This window comes from Acyrthosiphon pisum, chromosome X, assembly GCF_005508785.2.
Source record: "Acyrthosiphon pisum isolate AL4f chromosome X, pea_aphid_22Mar2018_4r6ur, whole genome shotgun sequence".
NCBI classification, from domain to species: Eukaryota; Metazoa; Arthropoda; class Insecta; order Hemiptera; family Aphididae; genus Acyrthosiphon; species Acyrthosiphon pisum.
In genome coordinates, this window is record NC_042493.1 from 33,156,664 (window position 1) to 33,180,353 (window position 23,690).

General features: G+C 27.6%; 1 protein-coding gene across 3 annotated transcripts in view; it reads right to left on the reverse strand.

Annotated features, from left to right (window-relative positions):
* LOC107885108 (polyadenylate-binding protein 1-B-like) overlaps positions 1 to 18,692 on the reverse strand; it is a 213,776-nt gene extending 195,084 nt beyond the window's left edge. For 2 of the 3 annotated variants that reach the window (XM_029485770.1, XM_029485763.1), the window contains exon 1: positions 18,177 to 18,692. The gene's annotated coding sequence lies outside the window, so the exon portion shown is untranslated. The remainder of the gene's footprint in view (positions 1 to 18,176) is intronic. The other variant, XM_029485769.1, reaches the window with a different exon arrangement.
* Between the last annotated feature and the right edge of the window lie 4,998 nt (positions 18,693 to 23,690).

A 23,690-nucleotide genomic window follows, 5' to 3' on the forward strand; every position in this document is an offset into this window, starting at 1 on the left:
CAAATTCAAATGATAGGTAACAAAATGACAAATGGAGTTGATAATTCAAAAAATTACAAAAATAATATTGAAAATATAACTGAGAATAAATAAAAATATATACCTAATGTACACATAAAGAGGAATTGCTAATAATTAATATACTAAGACCAGGTACATTATCAGGATTTGATTCCATCTATTCAATTTTATTATTACACATTTCAGATTATGTTGTAAAACCACTTACTCATTTAATTGGTTTAAGTTTTTAAGAGGTGTATTCCCACAAATATATTAAGCTATAAGCCCTATAGGTATATAAAATATGTGATGCGAGAAAATTGTATAACTATTGACCAATTACTTATTAATGTTTGTCATAGCTAAAGTTATTGAAAAATGTAGTGAAATTCAATTAAACCAGTTCACCTTAGATAAAAATACTATAAGTGATTATTGTGATTATAATACAATTTGGATTTAGAGACAATATTGGTCGTCAAGAAGCAATTTCATATTTTTTGAATAAATGGTACCCACGCATATCTTTTTACCTATACCTATTGTTGGATTCATTTAGAACTTATGGAAAAACACAAATTACACCAACAATTATATAGAATAATATATTTAATATATTTAATTATTTCAAAAATATTCTACACATAATTGAAAAGCATCAATTTCTTTAAATTGTTTTTCTATTTGTTTAATAAATTCCTTTTCTTCTTCTTCTTTTTTTTTTCTGACTATGTATTCTTTTTGTTTTTATTTCCACTAGATTACTTTTATTTTCTTTAGGCATGGTTATCTAAAAATAAAAAATGTTAACATTTAAAGTAATGATATAAATGTGTTAATTTACATTTTTTGTAATACCTATTATACAAAATAACGCATCATGACATATGTATTATATAAGCTATACAAGCATCATATATTTCATGGAGATATCAAATTGATAAAGGTGTTATATGGACACTCATTGACTGCATGTATATTGTATATGATGTTGAAAATATAATTTATACAATAACATGCATTTTATGCAAAATCCGGTCTATCGTTATCACTTGTATCCACTAACCTATTCTTTATTAATATATCATATAATAGGTTAACATGCACTATAATGCACTATAAAAAACAAGGCTGGGAAAGTTAATGATGTTTTTTTAAACTCAGTTAAGTTAAGTTAATATGCACCAATACCAAAAAGTTAAAAGTTAATTTAACTAAAGGTTAACTCGGCTAAGTTAAAAGTTAATACACATTTTTTTTTTAAACTTTTTATTAAGTGAAAAAAAAGTTAATTTGTTTATACAACACTAGACTACTTAATTTTTACCAACCCAAAACTAAATATAGACTATAGTGTTTATACTTTATACAGTATTTTAATATTAGTTAGATTCAAATGATATACATTTTTTACAGTTCAAAACAAATCAAAATATTTTGAAAATTTTATCGTGTATAGAAAGTTCAAATTTAAGCAACCAGTGAAAATTTTATATATCTTAGGTTATTTGTTTTAAAGTTACACCAAAAACCAAAATCAATTTTCTCGAAAACAGATTTTGCGTAAAAATTTCCGTTTTTCCTTAATTTTTCTTTTGTTTTTCATGGCGCTTTTGAAAATTACTGGGAGTTTTAAATTTTGACCTTCCCAATGCACCAACAATATTCACTTTCCAATCGAACAAGATACTGAAGTTGAAAATCGAAGCATTATTTCGACTACTTATCGTGTACACAGGCACAACAATTAAAAATTAAAAATGAAAAAAAAAACCACACATCATTGTAAAATCAATACATTCATCGTTCCACTCAGAATCTAAAAGGTAAGTACGATATGTAATCAAACATTAAATTTAAATATTAAGTTTATTTTTATGTAAAATTATTATTATTTATTTGTATGTTTGTATTAATTAGGTACTGAATTTATTAGAATTTTTAGGAATAAACTTGTTTATTAATTATTATACTGTATTATATATGCATTTATATTCGGTGTCAATTGTCCTATAATTGGGTGTCATATGTCGCGGGTTTCAAATGTTCTAGATTTCTATGAACAATATTACCGTACTTTATGATTATTGTGATATACCTACTCAATTAGTGTGACGTTACATACGTTATCAATCCTTATTTCTTTTTAAAATTTCGTTTTGAAACTTTGTTTTGTTTTGTACTTCGATTAGAATTTTAATTACCAGCAGAAAAATATATGCTTAGAAACTTGGTAGAAAACAGAAAACAATTATTCAATGAAACCATAGAATTGTACGTATATGATTCAAAACATTTATGCAGAAAAAACAACCCAAGGATGCTACAATCAGAAATAGTATATAAAATAATGAAATGCTTAAAGCCAGAAATGGTAAAATATATAGGAATTTTAGGCAAAAATAATTTGTTATAATATAATCAGGGGTTATAGTGAGGGGGGACGCAGGAGGACTCGGTATCCCTAACTCTGACGGTGGTTAAAAAGCGTCCCCTTTAACAAATTAGGATTTTATACATTAGACATTATACATAAAATTATATTTGGAACGCTTAAAACTATATGGAGACATTAGTCCCCTCTGGAAATTTTTCCCAATTTAACCCTTGAATATAATATAAGTTTATAAATACTTAATCATAAAAATAATTTTCTTTCAATTTATTTATTTAATTAATGTAGTAGGTACTACCCCCGGACCCTCTCTGTTATAGCTAAACGTGGGGTACTGTTTTTGAAGACAGAGTCCATTACATTTAGAATTAGAAAAGTAACACTTGTAAAGTAATGAAGGTGACTTTGGTGGTCCGAAGTGGTCCCCCCACATAACTAGGATATATCCGGCACTGCATACCTATTACATATTATTATAATATTTATATATTTTTTTTTGTACAAGTTTCCATCTAATTTAGGGTACCAGTATAAGATGTAATCTACCGATAATAACTTGATAATTGTGTATTTGGGTGACACTATATGATCTTATCTAATACCTAATACAATAGTATAGTGTGAACTTGAATATACAATTATAAATTACCATATTAGATGTGTGTTTGTATGTAGGTATACATGATGATTTTTTAAGCATGCTCACTCTAATTTTTATGTTTAAATTATGCATATTATAATCAAATTCTGATTTGTGAAATTTTTAAATACACTTGAAGGCTATATTTTCGAATTATTAGATTGTTTGTACCATTTAAGCATGTTCATGACGATACAAACTTCAGTCTTTCAAATGAGGACCCTCCTTCTTAATTTTTAAAAACAAAGCACATATTTTGTTGAGAATTTTGATGTTTCTAAATCAAAATTCAAGTGATTCATTTTTGAGTTATATAACTATATAATCTATATATGGACAAAGCCTTGCTTAGGACTTTTGGGTCATGGGGCTAATTTTATTGAGTAAATTATAATTCATTTTTTTTTCTGATATTGTTTTTATTTATATTCAATTCATTGTTAAGATTATAAATAAATCATACCATATAAGGCTGTAAGTAGATAGATAGATAGATTTATTGTTATTTCAATTATAATATACAATTCAAATAATATAACAAATTAATGTAAAAAAAAAATTGAGATCCCCTGAGCTTGTGGGGAGACAAGAGTTCTTAATGCTTCTTCATTATATATAATATACTTATCTACATGATACTTAAATTCAAATTCAAAATAAGTGATAGGTTATGATGTGACACACAAGAAAAGTTTAAAAAACAATAAACAAAATTTATAAATAATATTATAGTACCTATTGAATAAAAATGTTGGTAAAACTAATTTTGTTAATTACTATTCTAGCTGTGACATTCTTACTTTATAAGTAACATATTTTTATACAAGTTAAAATTAGCAAAACTGTTTATATTAATACAACAAATATTACATAACATAAACTGTTGTAATAGGGATTTTTCTAACAGAATTCACTGTTACATTTTAATAATCTAAAAGTATAATTTGGCGTGTACCATAATAATTATGCTTAAAACTAAAATTGTTATGATTATTTAAATGTTATTAAATTATAGATTTTATGTACAATATCCGTATTTGTACTATATGGCAGTTTAAAGGCTATTCTAAGTAGGGAATTTATCGTTGATAGTAGTTTTTTTAAATGTGTATTATAAGCTCCTCCCCAAGCTGAAATTCCATAGCTGAAAATTGACAGATTTTATATGAATACAATTACAATCGACATTCTCACTGTTTGGATATTTCACTTTAGGACATTTTAAATCATGTATTTTTAAATCATCGATAATTTTAAAGTTTTTCATCTTTGAAATCATGAAAAAAATACAACATATTTTATCATTATTCATTTCAAAAGAATTTGAACTAAACCATTTATTAAAATCAGACAAAATTTGCATCGTTTTAGAAACTAGTTTGGTCTTATAACAATCCTTAATTAATATTATAGTATCATCAGTAGAACACGGAATTAAACTATCACATTTTATTTCTAGTAGGCCAACAATATTTTCCAACAAAATATATAACCCTCGCTGCATTATTTGATGGGCGCTCCAACGAACGTTGTCCGCGAGGTTTGTAAAATTGAATATAATTTTTATGTTATTACAATGATGTGTACCAAAAAAATATTGTTGTGCTAGCTATATTTAGGTATTTTTTGGATTGATCGGATCCCGACCGCGAATATTGATCGACGAAAGTATTCAACGATATTATATTTAGGCTATCGATGGATATAATAATAATATACAGCTGGCGTACCTACACGTATTTTTTTTTACGCCCGAGAGAGCTAATGTGAGACGAGTGCCAAACCGCGCGGGTCCCCGAGATCCAGCACAGTGCTCGGTAAAAGTGGATATTTTTCGTGATTACGGATTTCGTGTTTTCCGCACGACCGGACAATCGACGACGATTTGGCGGCGTCGTAATTTATTTCGTTAATTTTATTTTTCCGCATAGGTATATACTGACCGTCCGCGGGGCGCGATGCCGTCGTCTACGATTTTTCGTCCGTTAGGCTGCCGATGTTCGACTGTCGCTCATTATTTTTGCGCGTGTTGGCTGACGGCCACGCGGGACGTGTTCCTGTCGAAAAATATATATTTAGAGGTAGCTTTGCAGCCGCCGCCGCCGCCACCTCTGTCACGGGATCGTCGTCGTGATGATGACGACGATAATAATAATAATATATTACATTTTAATAATATTATAATAATGTGTTATCGTCCTGTATCTTACCCAAAGCGTGTGCGTATACTTTATATTATAACAATAGGTATGTAAGTGTGTTAGATTAGGTACCGGCTGTTATTGTTGACGGTACCCACTAAAAACGAAACGTTTACTAACACATTAGGTAAAATAAATAGGTAGGTGGTACTTATTCTGCGTTCAGCGTCTCACAATAATGTATTATAATAGAGGTCCATATCTATGTGGATAGTGGTCAAGTGGTGGACGAGGAGGGGTAATTGAGATCGGTGCACTTTTTAGATCGGTGCACAGATTGAGCACTTTTTACCTTTTTATCTGCAAAATACACAACACAGTTGCGCACATAAATATTTTATATTGTTGGCTTAAATGATTAAAGTTTAAGAAACTCAACTGTAGGAGTCTTCAACCTTGTTGAGCTCACGACCCATTTTAGTTGTTATTTATATTTTTCGACTCAGTACCTATATTGTAATATGTTTCGAGCAAGAAAAAATGCCGATTGATAAATACTATTTTATTACATGCATAAAAATGGACCAAATTTAATTGACGTAGTAAGTACATCGTACCCATACCTAAACTGTTATTATAATTATTATCTTAATTGTATTTGCTTCATATACCTAACTGATGAAATCAAATTACAATTTTTTTTAAAAATATTAATTATATATCGTGACCCACCGGTTGAAGACTTTTTACTTAAAATATAGTACGTACCTATCACGATTAAAGATATACATATAAAATGTTTATTTTATGAACATTTCAAGTATCTACGGTTAATATTTTTGAATTACAATAAAGTAAGAAAATCGTTCCGTGAGAATTCGTTAATTTACGGGTGAAACGAATGTTTAACTTTAAAGCTTAAACACTAATTAAAAATGTATTTAACTTTCCGGTAAACTTTTTTTAATTTGCCAAGTGTAGGAAAATCTATGGGGAATTTTTTATTACATTTTAAAAACTTAAGCAACATAATTTTTTTTATGAAATAATTTTCAAATTTTCATGATATTGATGAATCTTGTCAAAATTCTAACTTCAGAAGCTCATAACAAATTATTTTTGAATGACGTTCAACTTTTTTAATTTTCACTAATAACAATACTTATGAGTAGAGCGCGGATTTTTATGCACTTAAAAGTATCGATATATGCCATATAATATGCAGTAAAAATCATGAAAATATGCAAAAAATATGCAGTCAAAATGATGAAAATATGTAAAAATATGCAGTCAAAATCATAAAAATATGTAAAAAATATGCAATAATTTTTTATTTATTTAAAATGTACAACAAAACTTATAATATTAATAGCTTTAACGCCTAAAAAAAAAAAAATTTAGGAAATTTTCTGAACAACTTAATTTATAATTAAAATTAATACCAATCATATGCATTTCAAGTTTCGGCATATTCACTATTTACAGACAACGACAAACGATGTAACCGAGTGCTCAGTGGTATGTCGATAACCGACCGACACAGCAAAAGCGATTAAGTTTACGTCGTAATCGATTATTTATTTATCTTATAATGTTATAAATAAATAATATAATATAATATATAAATTGTTATTTAGTAACTTTAAAATTTAGTTTTAATTTTTCTACTTGACAAAATATTATTTTATACATTTTTTTAAATTTTCGCTTCAATATACAATAAATTTTGAATTTTCCCAAAATATGCAAAAATATGCAATAACCTTTAAATATGCAGAAATATGCAAAAAAAAATTTCACCATTAGATTCAAATTATGATGATTCGTGGAGATAACTGACAAAAATTCAAAAATATTAAAAGGAAAAAAATATGCAATTGCATAGGAATCCGCGCTCTACTTATGAGAAACCTTGCATTATATTTTGAAGGTCTTGACCGATTGAACATTTTTTAATTGACAATAATAAAAAAAAAAACTAATAAAAATCGAAATTTTCTTAAGTCAATCAATATTTGAAAAAAAGTCATTATATTTTAAAAACATTTTAGTATATAGAAAATGACAATATAAACATTCGGTGAAATTTTCATGTATCTACGGTTATTTTTTTAAAGTTACACCATAAAACAAAATTAATATTTTCGACAACTATAGTATTGCGTAAAACCTCAGTTAATCCTTGACTGTTAGTTTTTTCCGACGCTTTTGAAAAGTACTGGGAATTTATTAATTTTGACCACATTAATGATCACTAATCAATAATCGCCGACAGCGCAAAACAATGTAAAAGGCAGGACTTTACTGGAGCTTATGAAAACGCGAAATACAGTAACTAACTGGATCAGTGCCATCCTCCTACTTATTTTGATCCACTTACTTCGATCACTACCTATGTGCATCATAATATCTATTATCTATCTATATACTATAGCCTTATAATAAATTACAATATTATTAGCCATGGCTAGTCTTTTGTAGGTACTAACTCTGCATTGTCTGCAGTAGACTACAGATATCAAAAATTTGACGCTGATCTACGCGGCCTGGCCAAAACTGGACCACGGTATGCAGGTCTGGCCCAGTTCTTCTTCTCTTCAGTTTTATTATTATTATTTGTTGCTCAGGTATGTTTAAAGAAAAAAAGTTTAATTTGATAATTTAAAATTATTAGTGACCGGCACAGAATGTATCATGTGATATGATATTATGATATTATAGTATCATCGTTATAAATTATAGTTACGAATTCAATTATAAATAAAATAAAAAACATCTCGAAAAAAACAACGTCATAAAACTTAAGTGGGTAATAAACTTTTTGCAATTAGTAACAAACCGACAGCTGGCTGTCAACGACTTTATTCATATTTACGTTCATCTCCATCGCCAACGGAATTTTGAGGTCGTGAGATATTTAATTTACCTATATTTCATATTGTATATGTATATGTTAAAAATATCAATTGTCAGTCATACTTTTGACCAATATGTTTAGGAAATGATTTAAAGATTTCTGAAGATATGAATATTGACTTGACAAACAAAATAGTAAATTCAAAATTCAAAATTAACTATCAATTATCATTCTAATTTTGTACGTCAACACACAATATTATCAGTAACATATAATTACTATATGTTACCTAATATACTGGATGTGTCTTATGTCATTGTACGCGGGTTTTTTTTAACGATTATGGATCGATGACATAGAATTTCGTTGAAACGAAAAAAAACGTGTTTCTTTATTTTTAACGGGCAATTTTTAGATTCTGAGTGGAACGATGAATGGTATTGATTTTACAATGATGTGTGTTTTTTTATTTTTATTTTTTATTTTTGTGTCTGTCATCACCTTTTAGGACAGTAAAAGTGCTTGGATTTTCTTCAACAGTACCTTTTCTGATAGGAAAGTGAATCTAGTTGGTACTTTGGGGGGTAAAAAGTAACATTTTTCCAATATTTCTCAAAAGTGCCGTGAAAAACAAAAGAAAAATTAAGGAAAAACGGGAATTTTTACGCAAAATCTGTTTTCGAGAAAATTGATTTTGGTTTTTGGTGTAACTTTAAATTGAATGAATATAGATACATGAAATTTTCAGTGGTTGTTAACATTTCCATTTTCTATACAAGATAAAATTTTCAAATATTTTGATTTGTTTTGAGCTGTTTACGGACATTTTCAGTTTCCAATTTAATTAGTTTTTTTTTTCTATGGATATCAACAAAACTTTATTTGTTGAGTAAAAATACTTGAAAATGTAAAACAAGGCTCCTATTATATTGTTACAATAACATTTGAAAAATATTAAAAATCCTTAGTCACAGTTTTTTTTTATTAGCATTTAAAATTCAAAAATTGACAAAATATGGAAAAATCACGAAAATTAGCTAATTATTTTGAGTTGATAATTCGTAAAAATTTTCTTTTTAGAACTAAGATTTTAAAATGTAATACAAGATTCCTTATAGGATAATTAACCTTTATCAAAAAAAAAAATATATCTATAAGAAACTCAAATTAAATTTTTATGAGCGTTTGAAATTCATATTTTTACAACATTTGATATTTACTCGATTTCTTATTTTGTTGTAATTAAAAAACGAATGACTGTAGAAACTTGAAAATTTCACTGAATGTTTATATTAGCATTTTCTATATACGATAAAATTTTGAAAATAATTTGACTCTTTTTGAGCTGTTTACGGATATTGTAAGTTTTCAAGTCTTTTAGTTTTTTTTTCTATAAATATCAATAAAGACGAAATTACATATTAAAAAACCTGGAATAACTATTTTAGATATTTTGTTGTGATTGTATAATATTATTTGTGGGTACTTGAAACTTCTAAAGTATACTATTATATATCTATGATAGTACCATGGTTTGTTGTTGATGTATAACGCGTTACCTTATAGATATTATGATATGATTAATTTGGAATTTATTATAGGTACCTATATAGGTCAATTTTTTTTAAATACTATAGACTATAATATAATATTATGTCTAATACCTAGACTGACAAACCGTCTCCGCTCAGAATCGTTTTTCTTATACAGTGATATTATATCATTGAATTCATATTTAATACTTTACATTATACAGTGGCCCACTTGTAACCTACTGTACAGCATAGCGACATCCACTTGCCCACCTTTTTTAAATTTATATTTACAATGTATGTCAATTAATTATTATCGGATTCGACGTGTTATCAACAAAATACCTAATGTCCAAATCTAATCTAATAAATAATAAGTAATAATCAAACTAATCAATAAATTTCGATGAACATTTTATGGAAACTTTTAAAAATAAAAATAAAACTATGACATAAGCCATGGGGGGGGGGGGGTCTGGACCCGGGAACCGCCCCCCTGGGTTTGCCACTGCCTTGCGACACACCAGACGTAATATTGTCTACCTATAACCGAACACACACCATTGAATTTTACGAATTATAAAAATATTAAGTCAACGTATTTTTATGGAATCATATTATAGTACAATATTTTGTTATCATGAGAAGAAAATATTTATAAAATACCATTAGTCGAACATTCATTACTCAAGCACTTTAATATTCACAAAATATTATAATTTCCCGAATTCTGTGTGGGCTCCGATCCAAATAAGAGAGCACCGGGCGGCAATCTGTTTTTGTCCAGCGGCGCGCATCTCCCACATAAAGGCATATAATATGGTGACTGGTGGAAGGGGAAAAAAGTGCGCAGAACCGGTGCGCTCTTATTTGGACCGGAGTATAGACATTATACAGGCATACAGAATACATTTTAAATATACATAGATAAGACGCGTGTTATAATTTATTTTTAATATAATTTATAGCCTATAGGTAATGATTTAAGACATCTTATGCAATACCTAATTAATCTATATATATAAGAATCTAACTTGATTTTGGAGACGAAGGAAACCGGTTTGTTTGTTTATTTATTATTATTATTATTATTATTATTATTATTGGTATTATTATTATTATTATTATTATTATTAATTTATTTATTTGTTTACACTTGCATTTTTCCATTTGAAATATATATTATTTATTCAACTAATAATTTATTGTTACATTTTTTTTCTACCTTATCTCTATACTATAGGTTAGGTTAGGTGTAAAATGCAAACTTATAGAAGTATTTTTAACATGGTAAACAAAATATAATATGCACATATTAGATTTTGGCGATTAACCGAATCAAATAGAATTAGTTATTACAATTTAAACCCGCAGCAGAGAACAGATTTGAGTATTATAATACATATAAAAATTACTAAAGCGCGTGTATTATTATTATATATAAAAACAACGACAAGTGTCAACTCCAGAATTCCACTTTGAACGAAATCAAATCTTGATTTAGTGAAACTCGCTGTGATCAATAAATTGTGATTTTAGGCAAAGATCAGCGGAGGACGTTTACGTGCCTTAGCTCCGTTAAACAATTCTAAAGCTCCATCTGCAAAAAAAATTGAAGTTTTATCTCCTATTGAAGTGGAAGCTTCATTAAAATAAATAAATAAATGGAAACCTCTCCATATAATATGTGAACCTTTCGGTCTATGAACAACTCCGTTTATATACAGAGGATGATTTTTTTTTAATTTTTCCGCGGAAATGCATGAAAAATAATATAAAACAGGGATTGGGGACAAAACGCCTCTCGATAGCAGACGCTCTTATAACAATGAACACAAGCACTGTCTATGTGAATTTGACCCAATTTACCACACAATATTAGTGCTAAAGTAAAATAATATGCTCGCAGACCACAGCTAGAGCATTATAATATATTCATGCATATTAAAAATATCAAATATTACATATTTATTACACAGGACGCTAATAAGTTAATATTGGAGGTCATTTTAATATACCATCATTATTTAATTATACGACTACTGTTATATATTTTTAAATTTTAAATGAATTATTTAAAAAGTGATTAAAATGAAACTCGTATATCTACAAATTTAACACTTGCATGAATGACCTCTGAAGGTAACTATATTAGCACACCTTTTATCTTCTATAATATTGACGAGCTTTCACTGTTCACAATTATATTTTATACACAAATTCATGGAATATTATAATAATTAAATAATAGGAAGGACCTTTAATGATTTATGTTATGTATAAGTTTTTTTAAAGAAATATTGTTTATTGAGTTACGGGGCTATACTTATATTCATATAAACCAATTTTTTGTCTATAATAAAATAAGAATTTCAGTCAACCTCATTAATTTATTTTATTTTATTTACCTTATTACTTTTTTTCCTAAACTGTTTGATCTTAATTAACCGCATTAATAAATTTAATATACAAAAATCATCGATAACATAAGATGGAATTTGTTCATTTGATATAATATTAATTAAAAATAAAAATATTAATTGGTAATGATGATGTATTTGAGTATATAATGATATATTTTGTATAATATCTAGATTCATGAATGAATATTGAATACCTTTTATTAGTATTTTAAATTATATCCAAACAAACAAATATTGTGCATATAATATTATATATTAAAGTGAGTGGTTTCATTATGCATCATTGCATATTTTATATAGTGACACGATAGATCCACTTGTGGTATATGGACGATTTATAAAGTTTCTATCATGATATGCGAACACACCAATCATAATATAGCGAGGGTGGAGGGTATATATGAATTAATTTGAGATCTCTCGATGCTAAATAAAATAGAATAATATATTAGTATTTTCACAGTTTATGAATAAAATAATATTTAATGTTTGAATGATTTCTGTGCTATCTTATTATTGAACTTCTATATTTAAGGTGGCTGGTAGGCAGCGTGTGAAACTATTTAAACTATACTTACGCACCGCGTCAACAATTTTGAATCATATACGATTATAAGAACCACGATGTTGGGGTATGCAAAACCTCATGGAATTTCACACATCATACAAGTATACTACTAAACATTTTTGTTATAAACTAGGTTGTATAAAAACACATAATATACAATATTCATACATGTGTATAAGTACTGGACTTAAAGGTTAAAGGTAATAGATATAATCAAGTATACAATTATATTGATTTAGGCTGTACGCCTGTACCTACGTTCTACACAATATATTATATCCAGTATATTATTTTATACATGTCCATATTATAATGGGCATCAAATTTAAATTTATACAAACGATTCGCAATGTCCAAGCAAATTATATAATTCGTTTTGCATTCGATCGACATAACTGAATTTCAAGAATTTGACCTATCTCCCCTCAGCTATATTGCCATATGCACAATACATATATAATTCGATATTTACAATGATTTGCTGCTGTATATATTATTATATTATATCCTCATAGAACGCGCATTTCGAAACTATTCAGACATTCAATATAATATATATATATTATAAAGTCTACACTGCAATATAATAATATCGTCAATAAATTAATGATTTCATCCGGGGCTCATTGCGAGCATTGGAGTTGTCCACTTTGAATTTGCGTTATTGTATTGTTGCTTTTATTATTTATTATTTTACTGTCCCAATTTTGATATTAAATTAAATACTATATAAAGTTAACTGACGAAACTAGATAGGTATACATGAAACCGAGATTTGAAACCTCTTTATATTAACCTCTTTGTATTATATATTGTATACTAGTTGTATATTTAACTTGCACAAACATAATCAATGATCAAAGCACTCAGGAAAAATATATTTATATTATTATTTAATAATAGATATTATTTCAAAAAGGGATAATAGCACGGAATAAATATTATAATATTAATTAGTCCTTTTTTCAGGTCACTAGAATTTCCTATTTAAACAATTTAAACAAATCGTGATTAATATGAATGTTTCATGAATAAATCGAAATTCCAATTTTATTCAAACTGATATTCTTTTCAACGCTCAATACAATTGAAGGATTTCCCGACTACATGTCATGTTGTGCTCAACAACTAAAAATAACTACTTTTATAAAATATTTAAATAGGTAATCATAATTAAATGCATTATACGTAATAATTCAGGGTCAGCACTATACATTATTTAATCGTGTGAGCCGCGGAGGGGTGTGTAATTATTTGAGCAATTTGCTGACTGATAATTAAGAAATTACTTGCTGCCTATATTTTTAACACACTCATTGAATTTACCATCACCTCGATTTAATGTTTACTCTAGATAACAATTTTGTTCGTTCCATTAAAACTAATAATTTTATCGTTCTCATAATATCCAATCAAATTACTTGACTACACAAAGTGAAATTATTGATATTATACATAATATTAGATATTTGAATTTACTGAAGATCTCACTGGGTGTCATATGTAAATGGGAAGTACACCTCCACCGCGCTAAGCCCGGCCCTGTGTGATATAATAATTATTAATTATTAATAATGGTTATTATTTAATTATAATATAATTTTAGTGTTATATATTATTATATTTTACTTATGTGGTATACTTTGATTTTTATTTCTTCGCTGATTTCTTAAACTTTGAGTTACTCAAGTTTGACTTGATAATGAATATATGTTATATAGATACCTATAATATAATAAATGTACCTATACTTATATCAAAATCAAAAATATAATGTTTATTGTATTGTTTATCGTATATGAATTCCGTATTCTGTAATATAACAATATGTAAAAGTTATTCCTGACTGCAGAATTTTTTTTTTTTTTTTTAATTTCATTAAAAACATAATGATGAGAAATGTTAAATATAAATTTGCAATCGATTAATTACAGATTTTACACATTGCAGTTTGGACATTATTCAAATTATTCTCGTTTTACGACAATGTGTTTTGTTAATCTAAAATTTAAATTTGTGAAATTATGATACGATTATGTTCCGATTTATGTGCATAATATTTATTTTATTTTTAAAACTAGATGATTTTTTTCATGCACATTGATAAGCAATACAATTGAAATGGAAATTTATTTTCGAAAATAGTTACATAAATATATTAGGTATAGTTAAATATCAAGTATATTTGCAATTCCAACATTTAAATTATAAAAATGTAAAAAAAATATTATTTTTTAAATTATTATGAATGAAGTTTCAATCAAAATATATATGAAAAAAAAACATTTTTTTTATCGTTAACCATTTTACTGCTTCAAAATTGCATAACATTATCAATAAACATACGGCGCTCAGTGCTATTAGATTTAAAGTTATAACAAGCCATGTTTTTAATATCAAATGAATGCAACAGAGATGAGTTATCTTGTTTAACACATGTTTAATTAATGCGTAATGATTAATTTCAAAAATAACATTTGGGTTACTAAAAAATGTAACTGTTTACTAGATTTTTTTTTATCAAAGTACAATTATAATTAATATTCTTGTTGTTTTCATTGAATCTAAACATAAAAATAAATAAATAAACCGATTGTAACAAGGCTACAGCTTAAATAACTTTGTATTAGTAAGTGATAGGATCGCATTTAAAATATGAATAACATATGTTTATCGACTATCGTTACTTATGTATATATAATACAAATATGGGTATTTAATTTTCTATAATTTTTGGAATGTTCTTACACGTATCCTCATACGACAATATCATGTTGGTAAAAATGGATGTTCTTTGATTAGTGTAACACTATAACAATTTAATAAAATATACAATAAACCTTCTAATTTCCAATTATCAGGTTCATTGAAATCAAAGTAGTAATTGAATAGTAAAATAACTTTTGTATGCCCGAAGTGTAGTCATGTGTAATGTGTATATTATTCAAACGAACTGCCAAACGCATGTATTTTTAAACAGTAGCCTATATTAGCTGCTTTCACTTTACTTTTAAATTCAGATAACAAACAGACACGTTTGGATGTTTATTAAAATCGCCTTAAACCCAAGCACTGTTGTTTATGAATTTTTTTTTAATACTATTCTCGAGTATTGTCTAAAAAAAGGTACTTTATTTAAAAATGATTCTTGCCAATAATAATTAATTAAAAAAACCCTGCCAAATACCTACCTAGAAATTTTTTTACAGAAAATTAAACCAAAATAATATTTTATATAAAAAAAAAATATTAAATATTACAATTGTTTACATTGTAATTATAATAAAATTAATAAAAGAATATCTACGGTATGAATTAATATAAGAAAACTATTCAAGATTCACCGATCAAACGCTCCCGTAGAAAATGAATCTACCCACACATTGGTACTTTTTATTTTAACATTGTTGTATAATATACCAATATTATGAGTTTTTCTCATAAAATTTCGTTGGTACTATCGTTTAATTATTTAGGAATTGTACTAAAAGTGTAAATCTACTTAAATAATAAATATTAAATCATATATTATAGGTAAAGTGTTTAATTTTATGATTTCTTAATACAAATTATCAGTTACATCTTATACCATAGTGAAGGATACATCATTGATATACCTAATATAAAATATTTTATTATTTTTTAATAATATCTTTAAAAGACGTATGGTTAATATTTATTTATATAAAAATATCATAAACTCCAGGTTATATAAAAAAATAAATTAATAAAAGAAGAGTTTATCTTTTTATTTCAAAAATTATACATCAATATGCTTTAAAAATACCCTCTCTCTTTATAAATATATACATATAGATAGTTTATTATACTATTATATATGAATACCATATCCTATCAGAATACATGTATATTTATTATTTATTCACGCACTTAGATTTTGAGTAGAAGCCATTTATAATATACTAACGCAGCTATATAGATTTATAACATTAGTGAGTGTATTTCTTATTCGGAAAACATTCTTTGGAGCTTGAACTTATAAAATGGCTTGTTATAAGTTGTAAAATATATTTTATAGTGCTCTACTATATGTATAGGAAATTGGTCGTGAATGGTGTAATTCAAAAAATATACTTTACAAATTATCAAAATGTTGAGTTGGAAAAAAATGTTTAGACGAGTAAAAATGTAAGCGTCATTAACTGTATGCTAAAATGGGAATTGGTATATAATAATAGACGATACTTCTGAGTAAAATAATGCGTTTTTCAACAATTGAAAATGTTCATTGTTTTTTAAATATTCATTGTAAAATATTATAAGGTACCTATACGTATATATATAATAAAGACTTAACACATTGATAAATATTCAATACATTTTGGAACGTTTATGTAAATGTTTTTTTTATGATAATTCAAAAAGTATACGGAGTACTTACATAATATTATTTTATTATGAACACAAGATACACAGTGAAGTAAGATAGATCGTCCTAATCATTTTTTGTATATATTTTTTCACTATTTTATTCAATGCATACTATTAAATATTAATAATAATATAACACAAGCTTGCACTTAGGTGAATTAAGTATATGATAGGTCTACTATAATAGGTACCTACTACCTATACCAGACCGCGAATGGAACCACATCAACCAGTCACTGTTTCCTGTCGGTGCTATTTGTTTAGGTTGTAATTATTTTTCAAACGTTAATTTTGTGTTTAAATGACAATTTTAATTTTAATATTTTCGTTCATAATTCGTATAGTAAGTTGTTAAACTATAAAACAATACATAATTATGTAATGAGTTGAAAGCAAAAAATTGTGAGTTTTTACACTAGTATATTTATTAGAACAATAATAATATATAAACACGTAATATTGTATTTTAATGATTACCTACCGAGAACTGTCATGGCCATAATAATAATATTATAATGCTTAGATAGGTATTAAAATCTCAGATTCTAAAATCATATACATAATAATATAATGGGTAAAATTCGTATATATGTATACGTAAGTACTTGGGTAGTAATTATTTTTGTGTGCAGTACCTACCTAATTTAAGTGCACGTAAAAAAATTTGAAATTTTTTTTTGTCTATAATTTCTATACTTACAATTTATAACGTTATACAGACTATATAACGCTGGCATGTACCAAACCAATTTGTAATTTAGCAGGCAAAAAAAAGCAAAACGTTCGTTTTTAGGAATGAAGAAAAAAAACTTTTAAATTAGTTTTACGCTCGGCGAGGGTTAGGTATGTTCGCGTGTGTTTAAGAAAAAACAACAAACATACAAAATACAAATGGGGTCTGAGCGTTTCTCTTGTGAGTGGTGAGTTTTCTTGAGGTGGGGGGAGGGGGGGTACTTGGAAAATCGGAATGAGCCAAACTACTGTTGCAATTCAAACCGTGTCCGGGCCGTAACTACGATTCGGGGGACGGGCCAGGGGATCGTGAGGACGGGTCGTAGTGTACGTATAACAATAATAATTAATAATTGTAATAATAATAATACTTAATTACTAATACGGTGCGGATCTTATGTCGCGACGACGACAGTGACGAGGCGAGGTATATTATATTAAATTGTGATATTACTACGGGAAACGGGGATAATAATCACAACAATATAATTACCTGGCAGTGGATAATGCGATGATATAATATTTCGTAGCCGGTTCCACTTTAGGACTAGGACTCCTTGGACGGGTCTCTGTCGATGCCGACGCGGAGCACTCACTCGATTCGTCGATCGGGCACGGCGTAATCAAACGACGAATAGAAATATATTATTTCTGTAATAATATAGCGTAGTAATATACGTAAGCGTGCGAACTAACAATTATAACAAGAAAAATATGATCCGTTTTTAGAGCTGCATGTGTGCAATTATTATACTGCGAGTCGAAATGGATGACCGAAAAAACAAAACGTACTCGGCGGGGAAGGGAAAACAGAAGAAAAACAAATCGCGAAGAAAATGTGACTGACCGAAAATCGGACGAATCGCCCGCGCAAAACAACGACCGGCGTGCGAGCTCCCGGCGGCGGACGTGCTGGGCGCGTGGCTGGACGCGGCGGACTGACGACGACGACCGTGCGATGTCTTTTCGTAATGTTATAATTTTCGCGTGCCGACGCCGTGCGAGAGAGAGACGCGCGCGCGAGAGACTCGTCGTCGTCGTGTGCCGCCGTACCGGTGTTCGGCGCTGGCGGCGCGGCGGCGGCGATATTATAAAACGATGCGCGCCGCCCTCGGGTTTGTTACAGGAGCTCTCGGACCACCAAGACACGCGCGTCCGTCAAATCGACGACGATGATGACGACCGTGTCCATTTCGCTTCTCCAAATGTAATTAATATACTTTAATGTTGTTATTACTATTATTATTAATATAATAATATTATAGATATCAAATATTATTACAATACGCGCACGTGACAATATTGTACAATGGAAAAATAATACCTACGCATGCCCGCCATTAATAAAACCGGAAACACCTATCTACCTATAGTTAATTTTGTTCCCAGTACTTTTCTTAATAATACTGAGAAAAGCAAAACAAAAATTTGAGAAAAACGGGAATTTTTACGTAAAACCAGTTTTGATAATATATTTTGACTCGCTATTTATAGACATTTAAATTTTTTTATCAACATTTTTAGACAAAAACATTATTAATTTAATAATGATATCAACATTTTCACAAATGTTCTATTTCTTTTTCAACATTTCATAAAGTATTAAGAATTTTCAATTCTTGCCTGCCAATGACAAAAAGTACCAACTACCTAAATCCAATTTTCTATCAGAAACCGAAGAGACTAAAAAAAGTGACTTCGAATAACAAAAAAAATTTAAAATAAACATTATTGTAAAATCGGTATAATTATATCGCTCCACTCAGAATCTAAAACTAAAATCAGAATTCAAATCTTTGAAATTGTGTCACTAGGAGGTTCTTTATGACGCCAACCCACCACGTTTTTTTTCCTTACAACAAATGTATTTACTGTATGATTTAATAATAATATATTACTTACACAAATTGTATTTTCGTGTGGAAATGAAAGTATAAAATGTATGCTGTCTTTTGAAAAAAATTGTCACTTATTATACACGCGTGAAGATAGCCCCCCTGACTTTGTCTTATCGACCAACGCCATTGCTTTGTAATTAATTTGTACCTAAATACTTTATCTTTATCAATTAATGGCTTTCTTCTTACTTGTAAAAATATACTAATATTAATTTAGTCTCCTCTCATATGAAACAGATGAATAAATTATAAACTGAATTCACAAAAATTATAATTTTTTGAACATATTGTGAGCAATAATTTTTATTATAAAAAAAATAACTTCACATTCTGGTTACCAAAATCGTTTCATTCTTTTTTATAATTATACGTATCAATTAATATAATAAATTATTTTTTAGTTATTTTTTCTCAAAAATTATTAATAAAAATGATCGAAAAGATTTATAAAAATAATTTATTTCTAAAACGAATGCAAATAATTCATAACTATGATAAACGCGCCATTTAAAAGAAAATTATTAAATTAACATTCTGAAAGTGTGTAACAAATAGTTAAAAATTAGTTACAAAATATTGGCATTGGTCCGGGGTCAATCAGACTACGTCAGGAGGCCAACTTCACGTGTGTACTTATTATTCATTATATAGTAGACCAGAGTTATTTGGTATGAAACTGTGAAATTTCGACGTTACAAAACAAACTTATTATGTAAACAACATTTTATTCTGCATGTAAAAACATACTTGGGTGGTTAAATTGTTCCAATAGTACCTACATTATATTATACACTCTTATAATAGTAAAACAGCTGACGAACAGCTGCTCACAGTAAAACCATCACATTTACCCACCTTTAAATAATCCTCGACCGAGACCCTACTGCTACAATCAACCTATTCAAATTCATCAAAATATCCTATTTAATCTACCATCTAATATAAAATACTAATGTATTCAACTAATTTAATTTTAAGCTGTCACTGCAGTTTTTTTCTGTTTTATTCCATGGATTTTGCTGCCGCAGATATACCTTTAATAACAATAAAAACATTTTCATATTTGTACCTACTGTTATTTTTGGTACCTATAATAAACAGTAATCAAAAACATAAAAAAAATACCCTTTACGTGTATCTACGTGTTATTTACTACAAGTCATCTAATTATTTTAATTATTATAATAAATTATTTTATTGCATATTTTGACATTATTGCATTGCACAATGCACATTATTTGTTTGAAATTTAAAACATTTTTAGTGCGTTTGATCCAGTCTTTTGTCTATCTTTCATGTGGATCTAAATTCGACGTGTTTGAAGAAATAAGTAATATATTCTAAAGTATTGTAATATTTTAAGCTGAAAATCATGTCAATGAAAATATGTTTATCCGAGCAAAATAATAATGGGACGAGGAATAGTTCCCAAATAACGAAATTTACGGTAAAAATGTATAATAGCTTATACTCGTATGTGGATATTTGTATTTTAGTAAAATAAACTTTTCTTAGTAACTAAGCGTTTGTCGTGATATTAAAAATAACTCATTAAAAGTTTAAGCACATTTTTCATTGTGGTTAAAAGTTAACTTGTTAGTACTTACATGCATTGTTGGTTAGCATGCCTTAAATGTATAAGGTAACACTTATGGAGAAAATCATTTCTCACTAAACTCGTTAATAAGTCAAACCTTGCATACTCGAAATTGATTGTAGTTAAGTACTATATTATTATTATGTATATGTGAATGTCAATGGTTGGTGAACAGCTCATTATATATTTTTACGATGTTATATTACGTCACACAATTTATGCGATATTGGTTTCATTAATTCCGTGTAACTTTGACTCACTGTATAATATTATACTATATGTACATTTTATATAGGTACTATTATATTTTCCTTGAAATAGTAATTCTAATCATTTTTTCATACCGTGTAATACATGGATATTACCCATGCATTTGTTGTCTCCGTCTTACACACGTACGATATGGCACATTTTCGTTCACTTGTTACAATAGTGTGCTGCTCATTTTGATATCAGAGTTATTTGACCTATTATCCATTTTTTAGATAATAAGATTATCTGTACATAAGCGTCTATAATTTAATTTTCAAACGTGATATGAGAATTTTTAATTTTTGATATTTCACATATTTTACATTTACCCATCTTGCTTGAAAATGATAATTTCGAAAAATCGAAATAAACCTAAAATTCTTATAATAGATGAATCCACTCTTATATTATCAAAACGAACAGCACACTATTGAAACTAGTGAACGACACTTTGCTATGTCATGCGTGTCAGACGGATACAATAAATGTATGATAGTGTCCTCTTAATCCACAGTGAAAATCTATGTATTTCACTAAATACGTTAATATATTAACTATTGGTCATTAATAAGATGTTTTGAGTTAATTTTTATTTTCCTTAATAACTGGATATTTTACATTTTAATAAAAGGTTATATTTTATTAACTGTCATAATATTTTTTGTGTTGGTGGATATCAATCACGCAACGTGACTAAGAGTAAGCAACGGCCGCTGCCACTAGTTCCCAGATGGGTGATCAGCCGTGTTCGTAGAGCGAAAAACCTTGCCATACATAACGTGTTTCTAACTTTATCAACTGTTTTAACGTTACCGTACCAACCCTATACCTTACTACCAACCTATTCTTTTTTCAGATAAAAAACAGTTATAAAATTCCGAAAATTCTACAAAGCCTGAAAATTATTCCTATGAAGTCATTTTTTCAATATAATATACACACGATAACCCCCCTCCCCCAAATACGTATCGGGTAGTAGATTACTGGAAAAGTATTATAATTAAGGCGGCAACTAAAATATAAAATTTAATTTTCAAATTTTGTAGAACTGCAGAAAATTTGAAAACTTGGCACCGGGCCCCTTAAATAAGTATAAAACATTTAAAAGACAATCTCTCCTAATTTTATTTTAAATAATTAAGAACTAAGAATATTCAAAGACTAAATAAATACAAAATTATTTTTTAGTAAAATATTTATAAAAGTATTATGAATCATGTATATTATATAAAATAGTAGATACTAAATAGTAATTTTAGTTTATTGATAATTAATAATTATTATACAAAATACAAATGTATATTTCGTTAACTATGTGTCTTCATAATACTATACGGCCTTTCTACTCCCGATATTTTTAAAATGAAAATATTTTGGAAAAATTAAAATAAGTTTAAGTTGCACATATTATTTAAATCTAAAAAAAATAGGTTAAGAAAAAAAATAATATTACCGATCATACAAACTGTTAGACATTTAAAAAGCGTACTTAATTATTCGTATTTTCGTTAACTCCAAATTATAAAATACTAAAAAAAAAACTTTATATTTTTTTTATAAAATCTGGGAATAAACTTCTTATAATAAATGGTTTTTTTAAACCCTTAAGATCCCGAGATTTTTTTTAATCGAACTTTTTTCAATTATTCAAATGTTTAATTAGTCATAATATATAAAAACTAAACTTTTACTTCTTATCGTTACATTTTGGTAAATTCAATTTTTTTTATGAAATGGCTTGAATTCAGGATAAGTTGTATACATTATTTAGTTAAAAACAAAAAAAAAAGCAGGTAAGTGGATGTCACTCTGCTGTACAGTAGATTACAAGTGGGTCATTGTTTAATGGTTGTATTAGACTTGAATTCAATGATATAATATCATTGTATAAGAAAAACGAGACGGTTTGTCAGTCTGGATATTTTATATTTTGTTATTGTTTATTTTATCATGTAAGTTTAATTAATATTAAAATATTATAATTTTTTATTCGTATCTATGGTGATAAACAAAGCGTTAGAAATTAAAATCCCATTTTTAGCATTTTTTAGTAATTTTTCGGTGGTTTTTCCCGTGGCGTTAAATAACTATTGAGAAAATCGGAAAATGACATCTTTAAAGTACCATCTTGATCCAATTTTCTAAAAGATAAGGTACTATATGTTGTAATCGAAGCACTCCTTCTGGAAAAAATGTTGTATACAGTATAATAATAAACAAAAATAACAAAATAAACACTATTATAAAAACAATAGCTTCT